At 43.4% G+C, this 21,857-nt stretch overlaps 1 protein-coding gene and 1 non-coding gene across 4 annotated transcripts in view; one reads left to right on the top strand and one right to left on the bottom strand.

The window, feature by feature from the left end:
• Window positions 1-21,857, top strand: part of TyrRS-m (Tyrosine--tRNA ligase, mitochondrial) — an 817,527-nt gene that overhangs the window by 771,495 nt on the left and 24,175 nt on the right. The gene's annotated exons all lie outside the window — the stretch shown is intronic.
• Window positions 6,394-6,512, bottom strand: LOC145401546 (5S ribosomal RNA). The gene has a single exon (XR_013897635.1). It is a non-coding gene; the product is annotated as a 5S ribosomal RNA (ribosomal RNA).

Below are 21,857 nucleotides of genomic sequence, written 5' to 3'. Positions count from 1 at the left end.
GAATGGGACAGAAGGGTTTGAGAATAAATGAGGATAAAACAAAATTGTTGATGTCTAGGGCTTGTGGTGGTACTGTCAGAGCAGAGGGAGTGTGGCCATGTGACAAGGGTATGGGAAGTAACTCCATCTTGTGCAGTGTTTATGATATGTGGGTGTATCAGAGATGTAATGGTATTAGAGGTAGGTTGTGAAAAAATGCTGATTTTGTCTGCAGTATGTCGGGGAAAACATGCAGAGATTGACAAGTGCGAGTATAAGTGGCTGGGGAATGGCTGGGAGAAGGAAAATGGTGAGAAGCGAGGAAGAAATCAGTTGGATGGAATATGTGGAAACAATGAAGAAAGGCAAAATGGGGAAAGCCCCAGGAATTGGTGGATTGTGTGGTGAAATGCTGAAGCATGGGGGAGAGATAGTAGTAGAATGGATATGAAAGACGTGCAGATTGGTCTGGGAGGAAGGCAGACTCCTGGAAGATTGGAAGTCAGGTATAATAATTCCCCTGTACCAAGGAAATGGGGAAAAAGAAGTATGTAGTAATTACAGCGGCATTTGTCTTCTTAGTGTGATAGGCAAAGTTTGTGATACTTCTTAACAGAGTTAACCCGTTCCATGCCGGGGCCTTTGTCAGCTTTTTGGCCCCCAATGCTGAGGGTTTGGGAAGTTGTGTGACCCACAATGCTTGCCATTTTCAACTTTTTCTTTTCCCCATGAATGACATGAAAAATGGTCAGAATACGCGTAGTGATAGTACAAGTGCTCATTTCAGCTGTTTTCTGGCCGAAAACAGGTGTTTTGGTCCAGCATGCCTAGATTTGTGTCAGATGGCTACTTTCAGATACTGCCAGTGGCTGATTTGGATAGATAGTCCAATATGGTGTGGAATGGGTGGATGCAGATACTACTTGTAATGTGAAAATGCAACCCGGTTTACATAATGTGGCCACAATCAAAACTATGATGATGGGAAGTTGGGGTTCTGTTCCAGTTTCACATATTTTCACATTCATTTTTTTAAAATATTATATTGGTATAAGGTGCTATAAACACTTGCATAAGGCACAATAAATACTCATGCTGCACAGTCACATTAGTTATGGTAAATCATACATTTCTTGCATTATTTTCCATACATTACCTGATTTTGATTTACTTCTATTTGCTTACATTTACTTATATTACATTCATTATATACACTATGTACACATCACTGTCAGTTAGTTCATCACTTGAAAGTCTTCCAACTTTGATTGGAAGTTCTGAGTAAGCACAATATCTTTGGCATCACGGCATCACGCAGATTTGCGTCAGATGGCTACTCTCAGATACCGTCAGCGGCTGATGTGGATAGATAGTCCATTTTGATGTAGTGTAGGTGGATGCGTGGAGTATGTGTAGCAAGAAAATGCAACCTGGTGAATGTAATGCGGCCACAGTCGAAACTGTGATAATGGGAAGTTGGGATTCCGTGCTAATTTTACATATTTTCACCTTTATTTTTTATTTTTTTAAGTTTTTTCTTTAAGGTATTGGTATAAGGCATGGGAGGGGAGGAGGGGTGTCTGTCATCCCATTTTCTGTCACACACCAAGGGCAGACTCAATTTCACGCAAATGTGAGAAAGACCTTGCCTGTGTATACATGGACACAGCAATTTAGGGTACTTCGAATTAGTCTGTATTTATATGGACTCAGCAATTTTCACACTGTTGGTTTGTCCATATATATACAGACACGACATGGAATAGGTTAAGGAAATAACAGAGGAATTAGTTGGAGAAGTACAGGTAGATTTTAGGAAGGAAATAAGTTGTGTAGCTCAGATATTCATCCTTGGGTCTTTAATGGAAGTTTCTAGAGAAGGGAAAGAAGTTGTATGCATCCTTCATGGATTTGGAGAAAGCATATAACAGAGTGGATATGCAAGGAATGTGGAAAATATTAAGACTATATGGGGTAAATGGGAAGTTGCTGAATGCCGTGAAGAGTATGTATGAGGGTGCTAAGGCTGCAGTATGTGTGGATAGTGAACTGAGTGAATTTTTCTGTCTGAATGCTGAATCAAGACAGGGATTTGTCATGTCTCCATGGTTGTTTAATCTGTATATGGATGAGGTTACAAAAGAGATACAAAGTAGAGCAGTGGATGTTGGAGTGGCCCTAATGAGAGAGGGCAGTGTTTGGAAACTTCTTGTATTGTTGTTTGCAGATCATACTGTATTGTTAAGTGAAGATGAAGGGGAGCTGCAAGGCTTGGAGAATGAGTTTGGAGGAGTGTGTAAGAAATGGAATCTAAAGATGAATGTAGGGAAGAGTAAAGTTATGGTCTGCGAGAGAAATGAAGTCACTGAATGTACACTGAATATACAGTGAGGTTGGATGATGAGAAAATGGAAAATGTGAATTCATTTAAGTACTTGTGTAGTGTGATGAGTAAGGATGGAAGATTGGATGATGAAGTGCTTGAAAGGGTACAAGAAGGAAGAAAAGTGGCTGTTTTTTTCAAGCTAACCACGTGTCAGCTGAGTCCTTCCCGTGAAGCTGAAGGCAGTCACAGAAGAAGGAGGGGAATGAGTCAACTGGCCGCAGCCACCTGGCAACACACCAACTCGCTGCGGGTTATCCGCCACAGCCAACTGGCCACAGCAGCCACATTTTAATATAACCCCTTAACGTTCTATGGTTGGGTTCATAAGACGTTAATCTCTTGATGACTGATCCAGGGGAAGTTGATTCAGGCAATCTCAGTCATCTGACTCAAATGTTTGATGTGAACCAGCATATGAAGCAGCTCTTAATCATTATGCTATGTGGCAACTCTTATTACACTACAAAGGGAGGTTTAACCGAGAATTATTTTCTTTTTCAAACCCCGTTGAAAATGGCATCAGCAATTCTCTCACAGCAAGGAAAAGCTAAGTTTTCAAGTGATGCAGATCAAATCACAGTTTTGGATATGTGAAAGAAGGAGGCAGTGCAAAGCATGAATTCATGTAAAGGATGGAGAAATAGTCAGATATATCAGCGTTCATTCAGATCCTGCTGACGCAGCTTGAGTGGGAAAAGAGGAAACTATTACGATATTAAAATCCTGGGCTGCTGAAATGGTGGAAAAAAACAAATAAAGTTATCTGTGAATGTTTAGATATTTTGACAGATGTACAGTATGTTAAAGGGTCATGCCCACTCAAGGAGCTCTGTGAAAACTTGTGCGAAGGAAAAGGAATGAGCCCACAGCATATCCTGCCAGTCCTGCTAACTTAGAAGACCTGATACAGGTAATTGATGGTATTTTTCAGACCTATGAATCAGAAAATTTTCTTCTTGGCAACAGTGGTGATGCGTCATGCAGAATTATTATATTCGGAATGCAGAGAAATACAACTTTACTGAAGGAATCCAAAAAGCTCTTTGTTGATGGAATGTTCAAAATTACATCTTCCCTTTTTTCCAGAGTCTGTGTCATCCTTGCAGAAATGCATGGTGGTATTCATCCAGTTCTGTATGCCCTACTTCCAAACAAATTACACTTCACCTGTGACCAATTATGTACTTAGTATGGCTCTGGAAGTTCAGCCTAAATGTCATCCTGAAGCAGTCTATTGCAATTTTGAGGTAGCAAATTTTAAAAGTCTCCAGGAGCATTTTTCAAATGCTGAAATTAGGGGATGCTTTTTTCATCTTACTCAGAATGTGTACAAGAGACTGACATCCTTTGGACTTTCTAGACATTATAATAATGATGCAGATTTTGCTTTGAAAGCCAAAATGATCAGTGCACGTGCATTTCTTCCAATCGAACATATGACTGCAGCAATTGAAAATCTTGCTGATGAGCTTCCAGATGAACTTCAAGTACTTCTTGACTGGTTTGAGGACAACCATGTTGGCAGAAGGAGCAGAAGGGATAATGGCAGATATCCTCCACTTTTTCCTCAGGAAATGTGGAATGTTTATTAAGGCTACTTGAATGACAAAGACAGGACAGTCACGCAGAAGCTGCGCACTGAAGACTACAAAATGAACCTGGAATGCAACATCCTACGGTTTGAAACTTCATTGATGGCTTGAAAAAAGTTCAGCAAGAAAGAGATTATATTACAAGCAGCTGATTGCACGGTATAATCCACCTGTCAAGTTGAAGAAACACAGAGAAACAGAGAGAAGAATTAAAGCAATTATCAGTAACTGACAGTAAAAATTTTGTTGAATACCTTAAGGGAATTGCCCGTAACTGTTCATAGATTTTTCTATTTGTATCCTGTATTTTTTTACTCCAATAAAGTACAATACTTCATTAAGAAATTTTGGCATATTTGTTTTATCAAACACAGTTTTATCAACAACAAAAAATGTGTTCTATATTGCAGTGAGTTGGCTGTGGGGACTTGTCTTATTGCCTATGTCTGCAGCCAGTTGTCCTAGATCTATAGAAGAATGGGAATACTCTCCAAAACAGGTCATCAACTTTGATAAAACAGACCTGTTTTGGAAACGTATCTCCCGGAAGACTAAGATAAACAAGGAAGAATGGTGTGTGCCAGGGTTTGAGGCTGCCATGGACTGCTCCACCCACCTCCTTGGTGTGGGTGCAGAGGGGTACCTGAAGCTCAAAACCCTCCTCTTGTATCATTGGGAGAACCCCTGTGCACTGGCAGGGTACATGAAGAAGGACCTTGGAGTTATTTGGAAAAGTAACTCCTGGGCATGCCTGACTTAACTCTGCTGCTCTTATATGGCAGGATACATATCCCCCCTCCTGTGTTACCAACCCAGCTGGAGCAGTCTAGGCAACTGTTTTCATCTGTTGGTTGATAATGCCCCAAGCCACCCTGAAGGCATGGAGAACTGTTGGGATAATATCAAAGTGGTCTGGCTGCCCCCCAACACAGTGTTGTTGCATCACCCAATGGACCAGGGCATCATTGCCACATTCAGTGCCCACTACTTCTGCCGCACAGTGGAGCAAATGGTGAGGATGAGTGACTCTGAGGTGAGTGATACAGTGCAGCAGGTCTGGAAGAATTGTATCAAACATGCCATCAACATCATGGCAGCATGGAAGGAGGATCAGTCACACACACACTGAATGCCGTCCAGCAAAAAGTATGGGCAGAATGTATGCACCCTTTCACAGGGTTCCAGGTGGTGGAGAACATCTGTTGTGAAATCCTCGACCCCTCACATGAGATGGGATTTGAGAAGGTCAATAAAGATGTTTAGCCACATCGAGCAGCTGTCAGCAGAGGAGCTCATTGACCTAAAGAAATAGGTGGTGGAGGCACAAGAAGGTGGCAAGGACAAGAAGGAGGATGAGCCCATTCATGTTTTTGACATGAGTCCTTGAAGGACTGCCTTGTAAAGATGGACGAGGCAGTTTCATACTGTACTTTTAGGACAAGGACCCTAACCCTGCAAGGAGTGACACGTCGACCTAAGGCATGGAGCAACACTTGAAGCTGTACAGGTAACTCATCACAACTAAGAAAAAGACAGCATAGCAGACCACCAATACCTCCTTCCCCCCATACCACCAACACCAAGGAAGAGTCAAGGCTGTCAATGAGTGGTGTGCAATTGCAGTGTCCAGCCTCACCTACCTCCATCATATCTGTCTTGTCTTCATCACCACTGGGCACACTTCCATGTTCCCCCTTCGTTACACCATCACGCTTTCCCTCGGCCTCACCTCCATGCCTTCCCTCAGCCTCACCTTCATGCTCTTCCTTAGCCTCACCTTCATGCACTCCCTCAGCCTCACCCTCATGCTCTCCCTCAGCCTTACCTTCATGTACTCCCTCAGCCTTGCTGCTACACTCTCCTTTGCCCTCACCACATCGCTCTCCCTCAGCATCACTGCATCGCTTTCTCTCGGCATCACCGCATTGTGCTCCCATGGCCTTACAGTTTTGGTTTCCCCATCTCTGTTCACCTCCTGAGGGCATGGAATGATAGTCCAGGCCCTCCAGCTGTCCGCCAACTTCGGGTGCAGACCCTTGATGATGACTCATACTGGCCAAGGACATACCAGTACAGTATTTCGGGTGGATGGTAGATTTTTTTTTTTTTTTAATGGGTTCTGTAGTCATAGGTCCCCTCCCTATCCCCACTGAACTGTTATATCAGCCTTAGTGATGAATCATGATGCAGTGGGTTTTCACATGATGCCTTATCATCATGTAGTGAGCCACGACTGTATACATACACAGTGACACGCACACACGCACGCACCAGCTTGGTCACAAAATTATGCAAAAGAATCTTGAAAAACATTTTTTTCATTCATTCATTCATTGCCAGATGCCATGTATCGCAGACAGGGTGGCCAAGGGCTTAGAGTTAATTGTTTTACAGGGAGGGGCACTAATCCTCCACCAACCCCACTTGATGTAGGGATGCCAACAGCATCTGGTGTTCCCAGGCGGTCACCCATCCAAGTACTAACCAGACCCAACGTTGCTTAACTTCGCTGATCGAACGGGAAGCGATGTACTCAACGTGGCATGGCCGTTGGAGGAGATGGACATTTTGGCTGAAAGTCAGTTTGGATTCAGAAGTGGAAGATCATGTGTTGTTGAGCTGCTACCCAAGAGCAATTGACGTGCTAGAAGAGATAGTTGGGTGGATTGTGTGTATTTAGCCTGGAGAAAGCCTTTGACAAGCTACCCCACAAGTGACTAATGTGGAAATTGGAACACATAGGAGGACTGAAGGGGAACCTCTTGGAGTGGATGAGAGACTTCCTGAGAGACAGGCAAATGAGGACAGTAATAAAAGACAGGATATCTGGATGGAGGGAAGTAACAAGTGGAGTCCCACAGGGCTCGGTGTTACTGTCTGTAATGTTCCTGATTTCTATCTATCTGTCTATTGCCAGATGCCTCAATCCCGTTTGGGGTGACCACAAACAAATCGCCTCCAAGTCGCCCTGTCCCCAGCCATTTCACTGCCCTGTTCCCAACTCACACCCCCCTCTCTCATATACCTCTCCACCCCATCCCTCCATCTCGTGATGGTGCGTGGCACGGAGCTGAAGGCTGCTGCTGAGAAGTTTGCAAGGCTTCACGACGCCCTAGACTTCAAGGCATTCGAAGGTTGGCTCTTCGAGTTCAAGTTACGACGTGGTCTTACCAACCGTAAGTCTCATGGCGAATCTTTGGACGCCAACGAGGATGGAGTAGAGGAGTTTCGGCACAAGGTGAAGCGCTTGATCGGCAGGGAGGGCCTAACTCTCGGTCAAGTCTACAACGCTGACGAAACTGGCTTATTCTATCACTCATTGCCTACGAACACTCTAGCCGAGGAGACGGAAAAGCGTGTACCTGGCTGCAAGCTCTCCAGGCAACGGATATCTGCTTTGTGTTATGCCATGCACCGGCTCAAGCCCGTTATTGTTGGCCGTGCAAAGCAGCCTCAGTGTCTTCGTGGGGTGATGGATGTCCTTCCTATCGTCTGGTACCATTCCTTGAAGGCATGGTTCACAGCCCAGATCTTCAAAGACTGGTTCCACCGCCATTTCGTCAAGGAGGTCATCCATTACCAGACGGAGAAACTGGGAATCCCACGTGACCAGGTAAAGGCCCTCCTTCTCCTCGACAATGCACCTGCCCACCCGTGCAACAAGGAGTTGGTGGCTGAGAATGGGTGGACTAGGTGCATGTTTCTGCCACCTAATACTACTGCTTTCATCCAACCAATGGACCAAGGAGTGATCGTGGCAACGAAGAGGCTGTACTGCCGGAAGTTCCTGGATGAGGTGATGGTTGTTCTCGAGGACAAGGACGAGCGCAGGGAGGGACGGGACACGCGGGGCCAGCGGACTTTGGAAAACCTTCGCTGCTACAACATCAAGTCTGCCATCTACAACTGGGCCAGTGCATGGAAGGAAATCCCTGTCAAGACTTTAGAAAATGGTTGGTCTCATCTGCTTCTCGGAACGGATGTGGAGCACGATTTCCTAGGTTTTGACGTGGATGACTTCCATGCATGTCTACGTGCGCATGGGGACGATGTTGATGTGGACGAAGTGCGTGAGTGGTTGGATGACGATGAGGGTGATCCTGGGTATCAGACCATGTCTGATATCGAGATCGCATCTTCAGTTGCAGGTGTCAGTACCCAGCTTGAAGATTCTGACGAGGACGGCGACGATGATGCAGACTCCTCCCAGCATGACACTACTCCTGCCATCCTCAAGCTGAGCGCACTCCGGGAACACCTAGAGTTCGTTCTTGACTACCTGGAGCACCTGGACTGCGACAGGGAGACGGGGCCCTTGGGACTTGTGGAGAAAGTGTGCGCTTTCAGGCAGCGCATCATTAATCGTCAAAATCGTCGTTCCTTGCGTCAATCAACGATTGACAGCTTTTTCAGGCCCGTGACCCCCGCTGTGCCCAGCCCTGACTCCACTCCATTGTCTCCCCAAGACAGGCCCTCATGCTCCAAGCCAGAGCCCAGCACTTCGGGCACGGTGGAATCACCACTAGACGTGAGTTAGCGCCTCTCTTCAGAGTTGTCTGCAGTGGGTACACCATCACCACTACCCATTGACGCACCCCTAGGTCACCTGCATGTGCTACTCTCAGACTCTGACAGTGATTAGACACCAAGAACTTCTCCACTAGACCACACGGGAATTTACAGTGTTGTGCAGTGAAAAAAACAGTGCATAGTGTTAAGGAATTTGAGTTCTGAGTGAAAAGACAAAGATTTAATGGACTGTCAATGTAACGTAAATTAACTAGAGTGTGTCTTGTTTAGAAAATGGTTTTATGAGTGGAAAGACTTAAAGTGCAGAGTGCAACACTGATTTCATTAAGGTACAATAGAGCGCAAGTAAGACAAGAGTGCGCAGTGTTAAGAGAATGGAATTCTGAGTGCAAATGACTAAGTTCTGTGCAAGACTTCATGAACAGTGTACTGCAAGTGCTTCAGGAAATCCTTACTGTCAGAGTCTGAGAGAAGGCGGGTTATTCATCGAGATGGCTGTAAGTACCCAGAATGTTTCATATTGTACTGTACTATATTTTCCATACGTACCGTAAAACGCCATAACTTCGGACGGCGTCCAAACTTCGGACATTTCGCAAAAAAATGTAATAATTCAAGTTTCTTGGAAGAGAGTGCGATATTTGCAAAAAATAATGATGTGGGTAGGTAGGGTAATCCTCTAAGACTATTATGTATTAATCCTGTTAAACTAGCTTGAATATGTGTGGGTGAAAAAAATTCGTGAATCCATTGGAAAAAATAACTGAATTTTCTTACCCTGCAAAACTTTGTTCACACAGAACAAACAGTTTCAATTGTAAAAAAGTGAACAGTACGATTATATGTAGAAAAGTGCTGTAAGTACTGGGAAGTAAACTGTTTCAAAATATATGCATGGATAATCTTGCTATGCCTGCTTTAATGAATACTTCTTTATTTTGCAGAAAAAATTCCTAACTTCGGACAGACAAATTATTTGAGCCAAATAAAGTCCAAACTTCGGACAGACAATAATATTAATGGTAAAGTGATGCTAATTATATAAACAGAAAAACATGGCTAAAACAGCGAAATCTCCTATAAAGAGGAAAAGAGCCTACACAAGTAAAGTGTCCAAAAGTGCCCTGGAAAAGGCTAAAGATGACATAAATAACAAGAACATGAGTGTGCGCAAAGCAGCTGAAAAATATAAATTAAAAAAGAGCACATTACATGATTACCTGATACAAAAACATTGCAAACAAGTGGGACGTAATACTTCACTGAGCCATGATGAAGAGTTACTGGTGTGTCAGAGAATCCTCACATTGGCAGAATGGGGATTCCCACTGGACAATTTGGACTTGAGGATGTTAATGAAAGCATATTTAGACAAACGAGGGGTTGTTGTGTCACGATTCAGCAACAATGTACCTGGTGTTAAATGGGCCCATTCCTTCTTCAAGCGCCACAAACAAACCCTTAGTAGACGATTGTCCCAGAATATAAAGACTGACAGAGCCAGAGTGACAAGAGCCATGCTAGCCGAGTTCTACAGTAACCTGAAAAAATCACTAGAAGGTGTGCCTCCAGAGAACATAATAAATTTTGATGAGACCAATCTTACTGATGATCCAGGTAAAAAGAAAGTCATAGTGAGGCGGGGCACTAAATATCCAGAGAGAATCATGAACTCAACAAAATCCTCAGTATCTATTATGTTCTCTGGAACTGCATTTGGTGTGTTACTCCCTCAATATGTGGTGTATAAAGCTATCCATCTTTACGATACATGGACTGAAGGGGGCCCTCCTGGAACACTGTACAATAGGGTAGGTCCCCCAGTGGATGGTTCGACTCGTGTTCATTCGATGACTGGTTCCACAAAATTATCCTCCCCTATGCTAAACGCAAGACAGGTAGAGTTGTCATTATAGGAGACAACTTGGCAAGCCATGTATCACCCAGTGTTATTGAGCCATGTGAGAAACATAATATCTCCTTTCTTCTCTTACCACCTAACTCCACGCACTTGACACAACCTCTTGATGTTGCTGTGTTCCGGCCTCTAAAAGTGCACTGGCGTAAGATCCTCGAGAACTTCAAGAAAACTACTGTTGGTAGGCTGAGTGCTTCATTACCTAAAGACTGCTTCCCAGCACTACTGACCGAACTGGTGGATAAAGTTAAAGGGACCATTGCTGACAACCTACGTAGTGGGTTTAGGAAGTGCGGCATTTATCCTCTTGATCCACAGAAATCCATCTCAAGACTTCCAGAAGATTCAATCCAAGATACAGCTGATACTGGTACACCAGGACCATCTACCAGTACTGCCTTAGACAACTCAGTGTTGGAATTGTTGAAGGACATGAGGCATGGAACCAGTCAGGCAAGCTCAAGTCCAGCTATAGCGAAACCAAGGCGAAAGAAAAGGTTGAATGTGTCACCGGGCATGAGTATTACTACAAGGGCACTACAAAATGAAACAGAGAGCCAGCATGAAGAGTGTGAAGTTGATGATCCACAACCCCAGCCACTGCAGCCACAAGAGGATACAGCAGAGATAGCAGCACAGCCTTCCACTTCCACATCTGCACCCAACCATGAAGCACAAGCATCTCCCCTGACAGTCACCTCTACCCAGATTATTGGGGATAAAGTTGTTCCCTCAGATTGGGTAGTTGTGAGGGTTCCCTTTGATACCAAAGACAGATATAGGCATTATATTGCTATCATTGTTAAGGTAAAACCAGAAATACATGTCAGGTTTCTCAAACACGTTCAGGGTACACCTCACACATTTGTATACCCAATGGTTGATGACAGCAGTGACAGTGTGTGTGTGTGTGTGTGTGTGTGTGTGTGTGTCTTTAGAACCTGTAAGAAATGTTCAACATCATATTATGTTATTTTGGTATGCATTTGTTGAGTCAATGAGGTAGATACTTGATAATTAAGTGAAGTTTTGTTTAGGAAAATGAGGACAGTTCCTCTTACAGTTTTGGGTATATGCAATGCATTTTTATTTTATTTTTTCATCTCAAAAAGTTCGTGAATAGTTCTTAGTTCTATTTACGGCCAGAATACCTCACTACAATGTGATATGATGCAATTTAATGTGATATGAAATTACGAGCTCCAAAAAGAAGATATTTTGGGATATTTCTCTATATATATGTATAACTCTGGTCACGATTGCCCAATATTTTTTTTTACATTTTTTAAAAACTTCTCAAGTGTCCGAAGTTTGGCCAGTGTGTCCAGAGATAGATCCCATTAACCATTCTCATGTTTAAAGGGAAAATACATGGATGTCCGAAGTTTGGAAGAGCTGTCCGAAGTTAGAAAATTTGTTCCTAACTTCGGACACTTGAAAATGAAAAAAAAAAAGCACAAGTTTAGCTTGGCTAATTTTTTTAAATATATGGATTTAGCAGGTACTCTCCCTGGCTACCACATGACACCAACAGGAATAAAATTGCACCATTCTACAAGGAGTTATTCATTAAAACACATAAAAAATGTCCGAAGTTATGGCGTTTTACGGTACCTCTAACACCTCATTTCACTCTTTTATGTCCCTTATTGGTGTGAATAGTGTCTTAGGTGCTATGCATGTGCGGTAGGGAGGTGTTTTTCTGAGTTAGGCTAGGTTAGGGTCCATAACTACCAGTCCAGGAGCCAGGGACTTGTTGTAAGTACCCAGACTGTTTAATATTGTATAAACCTACCTCTAAAACCACATTTTATGGTTCTTTTGCATTTATTTCAGTCTCTTATGTCCCTTATTGGTGTGATTTGGGTCTTAAATAGGTGCTATGCATGTCCAGAGGGAGTTGCATAGGTGATTTTCTGAGTTAGGGTCCATAAGTACAAGTCCAGGAGGCTGGGGCCCAATATCCAGACAGGATCACTATCTGGAGATGCCTTTGGCTGTATTACATTGGATATTGGAGGGATCACTGTACACACAATCCACCCAGTCATCTCTCTCCTGAAGCACGTCAATCGTTCTTGAGCAGAAGTTTGGAAACACATGACATTCCACTTCTGAATCCAAACTGACTATCAGCCAGAATTTTCATCTCTTCCAGGTTTTTTATCCATCCATCTTTCAGAATTTTCTCGCACAATTTTGCGACCATGCCGGTTAGGGACACTGGCCTATAATTCAGGGGTTCTTCCCTGCTTCCTCTCTTATAAATTGGTACCACATTTTGCCTCTTCCATTCTTGAGGCACATTCCCTTCTTCCAGAGAACACACAATTAAACTGTGAATCTTATCCGCCAGATATTTTCTGTATTCCCTCAGTACCCAATTAGAGATTCCATCTATTCCTGGGGCTTTCCTTATATCTTGAGTACACATTTGCATGTATGTACATATGTGTGCATATTTGAGTGAGGGAAAGATTGTGTACAGTACTCGTCAGAAGTATTCAGCGTTGTCCGCCGGGCGCGCAATACTTATGGCCCAAAAAGAATCACCCATTTTTGGGGGTAAGAATTGAGCCACAAGTTTGAGCTCCGAGCATGACGTCACGGTAGCCTGAGGCCTTCCGACACGCTGGTTGGTTCCCGCCTCAGTTGCCCACGGGCTGCCTGAGAGAGAGGAACTCCGCCGAGTGTCCCTCTCAAATTGCGCCATTTTTTACCGAGTGTCCCACAGTGTTTTGGCCTTTAAAACTTTGTTATGGCACCTACCCGTGAACTATCGAGTGAAATCATATCCCAGATCATTGCTCTAAAGGAGGCAGGCCACCAGACAAAGGAAATTAGTGAATTGGTTGGTGTGGCACGATCGACAGTGCGTCGTTGGTGTGCGCGGTTTCGGGAGGAAAACAGTGGTGAAGTTCCCACAAAGAAACCGAGGTCTGGTAGGCCTAGGAAAACTTCCCCAAGGTCTGTTAATGTTTTAAAACGTGCAGTGGAGTTTAATCCTCATGTGAGTGCAAGGAAAATTAAGGAGAGCAACCCAGAAGTGTTTGGTGAGGTGTCAGTGAGAACAGTGTCTCGTAGGGTGCATGAGCTTGGTTACACAAGTCACAGGCCTGTGAAAAAGCCTCTTCTCTCTAGCAGCCAGATAATTCGTAGGCTTGCCTTTGCTAATAAATATCTAAACTGGGGTGAGGAGCAATGGTTGTCAGTGTTGTGGTCTGATGAGGCAACGTTTAGTGTTACCTGTAACAGAGGAGCACGAAAAGGTAGTGACCCACTTGACCCACGGTATGTAGAAAGCACAGTTAAACATCCTGATTCACTCATGGTATGGGGTTGTTTCTCAGGGAAGGGTTTGGGGAAGCTTGTTGTACTTCCCAAGAACCTCAGAGTGAATCAGGATGTTTACCTGGAGCTTCTGTGTGATCATTTACCAGACTCCTTCGAGCTAACAGGTGCACGAGTGTTTCAGCAGGATGGTGCACCTGCTCACAAGGCCAAATCGGTCACCAATTGGCTTCGTGACTGCGAGGTATCATTCATGACAGACTGGCCAGGAAATAGCCCAGACCTCAACCCGATTGAAAACCTCTGGTACCTCGTAAAGAAGAGTCTCCAAGGGAAGGACGTGAGCTCTCTGCCTAAGCTGGAAGCCGCCATTCGTGACTCCTGGGACAAAATACCGCTCCAGCACCTCAGGAGCCTCGCCCTTTCACTTCCAAGACGTCTCAGGTCCGTGAAGAAACGTAAAGGCTACCCTACAAAGCACTATAGGTAAATAAAATGCATTATTTTTATGTTTTTTCAATGTTGAAAGGTTTGTTTCTCAGGAGGGACGCAGGGCACTCCATACTTCTGACGAGCACTGTACAGTACTCGTCACAAGTATTGGGCGCCTGTGTCAAGGCGCCACAAACTTTTGGCAAAAAAAGAATGGTTGTTTTTTTGGGTGAAGATATCTAGCCCGAAGTTTTGGGCGCTAACATTACGTCACGGCAGCCTGAGGCAGTACTGCGTTGTGATTGACTGGCACCTCAGTTGCCTGTCGGGTTCGAGAGAGGGAGGAACCCTGCCGCTCCTCCCTCTCTTGTTGCGCCATTTTTGACCTAGTGAACTGCAGTGTTTTGGCTTTTGGTACTTTAATATGGCTCGTACCCGTGAATTGTCAAATGAAATAATATCACAGATAATTGCTCTAATGGAGGCAGGCCATCCCACAAAGGAAATTAGTGATCTGGTTGGTGTGGCTCAGTCGACAGTGCAGAAGTGCTTTGCCCACTACAGAGTGCAAGACAGTGGTGACATTCTTACAAAGAAACCACGGTCTGGTAGGCCCAGGAAAACTTCCCTGATGTCTGGTAATGTGCTAAAATGTGCAGTGGAGTCTAATCCTCATGTGACTGCAAGGAGAATTAACCCACGGCGTCCCATCAATGTATGAGTACTTCGCAATGTTTTGTCACAGCTAGACCCATCAGTACATCACTCAATTGCAAGGTCCCTAATTTGCACAATTTTCAATTTTCGCGTGTGACTTTTGGTATGTACGTATACATGGGACGCCTTCCTCTGCAAGATGCCAGGCAGGGACAATGTCTTACCCTGCATGACCCCCCCCCCCTACAAGCACTGTCTCAGCAATTCACCTGTTACCAGTGACCTGGCCAATAAAGACATTCAGGGCCAGAGTGATTCCCCAATCGATGACAATGTGGAGGACAAAGTTTACGTAGCATTAGAGGATGAAACAGTCAGAAATGATGATCAGGTAATGTCGCCAAAAAAGGTCAGGTATGTTGTGTTAGTGAGTGAAACAATGCTTATATTGCCTATATTACTGTTTGAAAACCAATATACTCTCGTACTACATATAAATTCATACTAAATAAATAAATAAATACTGTTTATGAGTGGTGTGGAATAGCTACCCTCCCAGAGAACTCATTTTCTTTGGAGCCAGCCTGATAGAAAACCCAGTAAGGTAAGGAGTAGTGCTACCTGTATCGGGTATTTTAAACCTCAGGTGAGCTATTTATCTATGAATTTTCGATGTTTCTCACCAAAAGCGAGGGTTTGAGCAAAATAATTTTTCTTCCAAAACTGGTTGGGATTGGGGGGAGTCAGTGGTGGAAAATCGGTTGGGATGGGGCTGGTTAAGGAGAGCAACCCGGATGTGTTTAGTGAGGTCTCAGTGCGCATGATTTCTCGAAGAGTCCATGAACTTGGTTACTCAAGCCACAGGCCTGTGAGAAAGCCTCTTCTTACACGTAACCAGAGACATCATAGGCTTGCCTTTGCTAACAAGCACTTTACCTGGGGTGAGGAGCAGTGGTTGTCAGTGTTGTGGTCTGATGAGACAATGTTTACCGTTACCTGTAATCGAGCAGCGCAAGTGTACCGACCCAGAGGTAGTGACCCGCTTGACCCCCGTTATGTGGAAAGCTCAGTTATACACCCTGATTCACTTATGGTATGGGGTTGTTTTTCTGGTGAGGGGTTGGGGAAGCTTGTTGTGCTTCCCAGGAACTGCAGAGTGAATCAGGACGTTTACCTGGGGCTGCTTTGTGATCATCTACCTGAGTCCTTCGAGCTCACAGGTGCATGAGTGTTTCAGCAAGACAAAAAGATCCAGACATTAGACAAATACTGAAACACATCGCATATTAAGTCCTTAAAAGTTTGTAAAATCTTGGCCACTAACCATGTGACGAAGTGTGACATAAATTTCAGGTCATTTGTCATGTAATGAGACACCAGCCTTTTCTCTGAGAATGTAACATTTTGGCCATTAGTCAAATAATGAAAGACAGCATTTATATTTAAAGAATGTAACATCTTGGCCATTAGCCAGATAATGAAACAGCATTTATGCTCTAACAAACATAACATCTAGGCCATTAGCCATGTAATGAAACACATCATTTATACTTAAGAGTATGTAACATCTAGACCATTGGCCAAATAATGAAGGAAAGCATTTATACTTAAAACTACATAACATCTTGGCCATTAACCAAGTATAGTACAGGCTCAGCCATCCCAGAGAACTGATGCATATTACTGTAGTAAGAATATATCTGCATTAATTCCTGAGATTGGGTTTAACTCACTATATCATGAATGAAGTCAGATTCAGTGAAACAAAGCCTGCATGGCTAAGAAGAATGCATTACAAACATATGAATACATAGGTATTACAGTGTAGTGTAATGGGTCTCATTACACATACTGAAAGTGCCATGTGTAAAGAGATTCTAAGACAGTATTCATTCAAGTCTGTCTTTGTTCACTTATTACAGCTAAGCATTGAAGTCTTTAGTTAAAATTAGCAATACTTTTTAACCAGTGTCTCCTACCAAGTCAGATATTCATTCTGGAGTTACTCTCGAAGCTGCACCATTTACTCAGAAGTATCCTTCACACAATTGCCCATAGATACACACCATCAGATGTTCATACTCTCTCTTTAACCCCTCTGTGCCAGCATTGTTTTGAGGCTGATGCGTTCTTACTATGGGCATTTTCCTCAAAATAGCCTGTTTTCAGACCTTCATAAATGGAAAAATATAGCAGTTAGGGATACAAATTAAAAACTATATTACTCAACAACTCTTCGTCTTGTGAGTGAAACCATCCCCAGGTCTGCAGATTGTCCCATTGATGAGTAGGGATGAGGAGAAGACAAGTAGTTTCTTGCGGTGAAGACGGGTTGTATTCATGCAGCAGCTCTCAGCTCCAACTTCAGCTGTGGAAGCCAAGCATCAGGCTAGCGTTGGCATCACTGACCGGGCTGTCAGAGTGGTGAGCTTGTAATGCTGGCTGGCCTTCCTTGTGAAACACTCATTTTCTCACTCATTTGCTCAACTTTCCATACTCACCACCGTAGGTATGAATCATCACCTTGTACATGTGGCTTATCATTGGTTTTCCGGCCATAACAGAGTGACACTGTGCCTTCGAATTGACACTGTGCCTCGAAGGTGTGTGAGAGAACTGACGCAGTTACAATAAAAGATGAAAAAATAAATACTTATTTTCCAATGACTTTCTACAAGCTTTTCACTTTATAGTCACTTTGAGAGAAGACTAGCGATGATGCATTTTCCATAATATCTCTTCCGCAGGTTGCACATGCAATTCATGGCTCTGAGGTAAACACCTGTACTTCTATTTATGCTTTTCTGCACTTTTTTCTAGCATGGTGATAATACATACCATACAGCTTATGCGCTACAGCACTTATAATATTTGCATTTCATATCACCATTACAGTGTGTATCACATATTTTCCAAACTAATTTCAAGAGCAAGAAATATAAAGAAGTTCTACCTAAGAAAGTAATTTTCTGCAGGTGCACACTAGGTTTTCTTCCATTTTTGCTAGGGTGGATCAAGATATTTACAGCCTTCACTTTACATATTGCGTTTGCAAATTCATTATCATTTATGAAATAAAAAACAACACTTGCACATACTTATACACTATTTACAGTCTCCCACACACCTGTATTGAGAACTCTTGTTCATGGAGGTAGTAAAAAATGTAGGAGGGAGAGGCGAAAGTGGTTAACAATAAAGGTGCTGACTCACCTGATTCAGGAACTCCCTGGGGAGATGCTGGCTGGCCGGACTGGCCACGCAGACCATGTGCAGCCATAGTCTGCCCTCTTCCCACATATGAAGGCCCAGGTTGTGAGGAAATGTCCCTTGAAGTGCTTGGTTGTGGTGATGAGGGTCATGGCAGGAAGAGACAGTGCCACACTTGTCACAAGTGGTGGTGAGACGTGGTGGCGGTGTTTATGGACTTGATGCCTGTAACTCACCACCATCTCCTTCACTTTTCACTGCTCCAGGGTCATCCACCTCTTCCTTAGGGGTGAAAGCGTCCCTGTCATAAGTCAGTCCCGCCTCCTTCAGCACTGTGAAGGCCTTTTCCGACGTGTCAGAGCAGGAAGGGGATGGAGCACGAGACATGTCGCTCTCCGCATGTTAACTTCTCTCTTTCTCAGACAAAGTTTGACCACCGTCAGATGAAGTGAACACAGTTTCATCTAGAGCTCACCATATTGCACTACCATTTAGCCCTTTCTTTGTATCCAACAGCAGAAGTTTGACAGGGTTGGATGATGCAAGGGGGCTGCCTTGGGGGGGGGGGGGGGCAGAATCAGATGAGGATGTTTCAGAAGACATCACTCCACACCTGGGTAAGCCACAGCACAGACTGAATTTCGCATGTGTGAGGTGCAAGGGGTCCCTTCCCACCCCTGGGTACCAAATGATGTGGCGGCCAGTTCAAATGGTGGGAAGACAAATGCGGCTTTACCTGCCACCCGGCAGCCACCGTCTACCTGAAATGACGTGGCATATGCAGCTTCCCAGCGGTTGGGGCTAATTTACCATTTTCCTTTAGTCATGAATTTAAAGTTGCAAATCTTGTATAGCACAGTTATTGAAAAGCACTGGCTACATCAGCATGTCACATTTTACTGCCAAGTAAATGTCAGATCAAACAGAGTTGCAAAATGTTGTTCATCCCCTCATCTCACAGTAAATGTACCCCTATTGCCCCTGTCTTCTATCTTCTTTCTTATTACAGCCTATACATTAAATCTCTCTTCTTTATTTAGGCTAGAATGAGAAGAGTGACTAAGTATTGTAGCTAAATGAAGAATGTGAGAGTTAATGGTTGCCAGGATTTTGCACATCTGTTGACAGCATGCATGAACATCATTTACGTACATAACCCTACCTACACACTGCCAATAGGTCCAGTATACCTCACTCTCAGTTAACTCTCACTGCTTTCAAACATAGTGGTTTCTCTCGCTCCTTCTTTCTCTCTCTCTCTCTCTCTCTCTTATACACACACACACACACAAAATACAGAGAAAATACAGAGAAACAAGAGAGATGCAGAAGAAGTGGGATATCTTTCTAGACCTCTATAATTCGGAAATGGAGAAACATGGTCCAAGGGTAAGTGGGAAAGAAAACAGGAAGAAGGATTGGTTTAACAGAAGGTGCATGACAGCAAAAAAAGAAAGGGCCATGGCATGGAACAAATAGAGAAAGAGAGGTAATAATAAATCAAAGGAAGAATATAAAAGAGCTAGAAATTAACATACAGTACAAGAATATGCAGAGAGGAAGAAAGGAACTTTGAAAAAGAAATAATTGACAAATGCAAGGAAGAACCCAAACTGGTTTATAGAATTGTTAATGACAAATTGAAACAAAAGGAAGGAATCACCCAACTGAAAGTAGAAGGAGAGGTCTACAATGCAAGCTGAAATAATGAACAAATGTTTCCAATCAGTTTTCACTAAAGAAAGGGATTTTGTGGAGGGGGAGGGTGTGACTAGAAATGTAGTGATAAAAGACGTAAAAGTGGAAGTGCAGGAAGTGTATAAATTACTGGAAACTTAAGCTGTAAGGAAAGCCCCAGGACCGGATGGAATCTCTACCTGGGTACTGAAAGAATGCAGAGAACAACTGGCGGATAAGATTTGTGATTTAATTGTGTGTTTTCTGGAAGAAGGGAAAGTGCCTCGGGAATGGAAGAGAACTACAGTACAATCCCAGTTAACCGGGTGGCTTGGGGAATTTACCTTCCCGGTTACAGATTTTTCCCGTATTTCTGATTTTCAAGTCAAATCTATACAAAGGCTATCACAGCAGTAAATACAGTTCAGGTACTCACCAGTCACATTAGGGGTTACACTAAGAGATTCCGCCTGAAAAACTGCCTTGTAAACACACACCATGGTCATAACGCACGTGTGCAATGTCTAGCAATTTGCAGTACTGCATTTTTCACCAGTCCATTGTTTACCGAATTACTGTATTCATTATATGTACTGTACTCATAAAAATTGAAAAATAAAATAAAGAAATAAAAGCTTGAACATTTATTAGTGAACTGATGATGTGTTAAGACTGCACTGTAGAATTATCACGACACCTGTGCCCCCACGTGAGTTTGCTTACGTTTCCGACTGTTCTTCTTCTTCCCCACCTGACCTCCATCACTCCACCCCTCACCCGCCACTCAGCTGTTTTGCAGAAAATAAAATAAATGATGTACGTATGAAATGCAGGCATATTATTTATTTATTTTTCTTCCAACAAAGTAAACTTTCATTCCTATTAACATTTATATTCAGCCATTAGTGTTTTACAATATTCGCCTTTTTCAAGTCTGTAGCGTATGTCCAGCTTCTGTTTCAAGGTAAGCACGATACGCTTACATTTAGTTTGCACTTTAGGCATTTTGGAGTGTATAAATTACCGTCTATCAGAGGAACACAATAGCAAGAGAGCTTGTTTACTGTCTGGTGGCAAAATGCAGACTGGTGATTTTTGGAGGGTGTGGAGGATGACTGAATTCAAGTAGGGGAAAGAGGGGGAGAGGAGGGGTGGTTAAGAGGATTTGCTAGGGATTTACATTAGCCGGAAATGCCTTCATCTCGCTTTGTCTGACTTCACCCAGCCTCGCGTGACACAATCAAATGGCGGTTTGGCGGTCCATTCAAATTGGTGCACAGTTATAACTTACTGACATCTTTACCAGCCCTTGAATTTTCCCGTTGTTCTGAATATTCCGTTTGTCTGGATACCGGATAGCTGGGATTGTACTGTAATGTGGTACCAGTAAGGGAGAAAATAAGAAAGAACCCCTGAATTATCGATAAGTGTCCCTGACCAGCGTAATTGCAAAATTGTGCAAGAGAATGTTGAAAGACTGATGGATAAAATATCTGGAGGAGATAAACATATTGGCTGAGAGCCAGTTTGGATTCGGAAGTGGAAGGTCATGTGTTTCCAACTTGTTGAGCTTTTACTCAAGAGCAATTGATATGCTACAGGAGAGAGGCAGCAGGGTGGATTGTGTGTATTTAGATTTGGAGAAAGCCTTTGACAAGGAACCCCACAAGTGACTATTGTGGAAATTGGAACACGTAGGAGGACTGAAGGGAAACGTCCTGAAGAGAGACTTCTTGAGAGACGGACAGATGAGGACAGTAATAATGGGCAAGATGTCCGGATGGAGGGAAGTAACAAGTGGAGTCCCACATGGTTTGGTGTTAGTGCCAGTAATGTTCCTGATTTACGTAAATGATATGGTAGATGGAGTGAATAGTTATGCAAGCCTGTTTGCTGATGATGCAAAGATCTTGAGGAGAGTAGAAGCTGAGGAAGAATGTAAAATGCTGCAGGAAGACCTGAATAGGATCCATGGTTGGAGCCAGATGTGGGAAATGATATTTAATGCAAAAAAATGTAAAATATTGGAAATGGATAAGAGTGCCAAGAGGCCATCACTGAATTACAGGATGGGTAATGAACCAGTCAAAAAAGTGAGAGAAGAGAAAGATTTGGGAGTGTTGGTCCAGGATGGTTTGTCACCGGTAACACACATTAACAAGATAGTTAGAGAGACGTACAATCT

The sequence above is a fragment of the Coenobita brevimanus genome, chromosome 55 (genome assembly GCF_032717465.1).
Source record: "Coenobita brevimanus isolate Jiangsu-jjx chromosome 55, ASM3271746v2, whole genome shotgun sequence".
In the NCBI taxonomy this organism is placed as follows: Eukaryota; Metazoa; Arthropoda; class Malacostraca; order Decapoda; family Coenobitidae; genus Coenobita; species Coenobita brevimanus.
The sequence above is the reverse complement of the archived record's forward strand: the minus strand, read 5'-3'. Positions and strand labels throughout refer to the sequence as shown.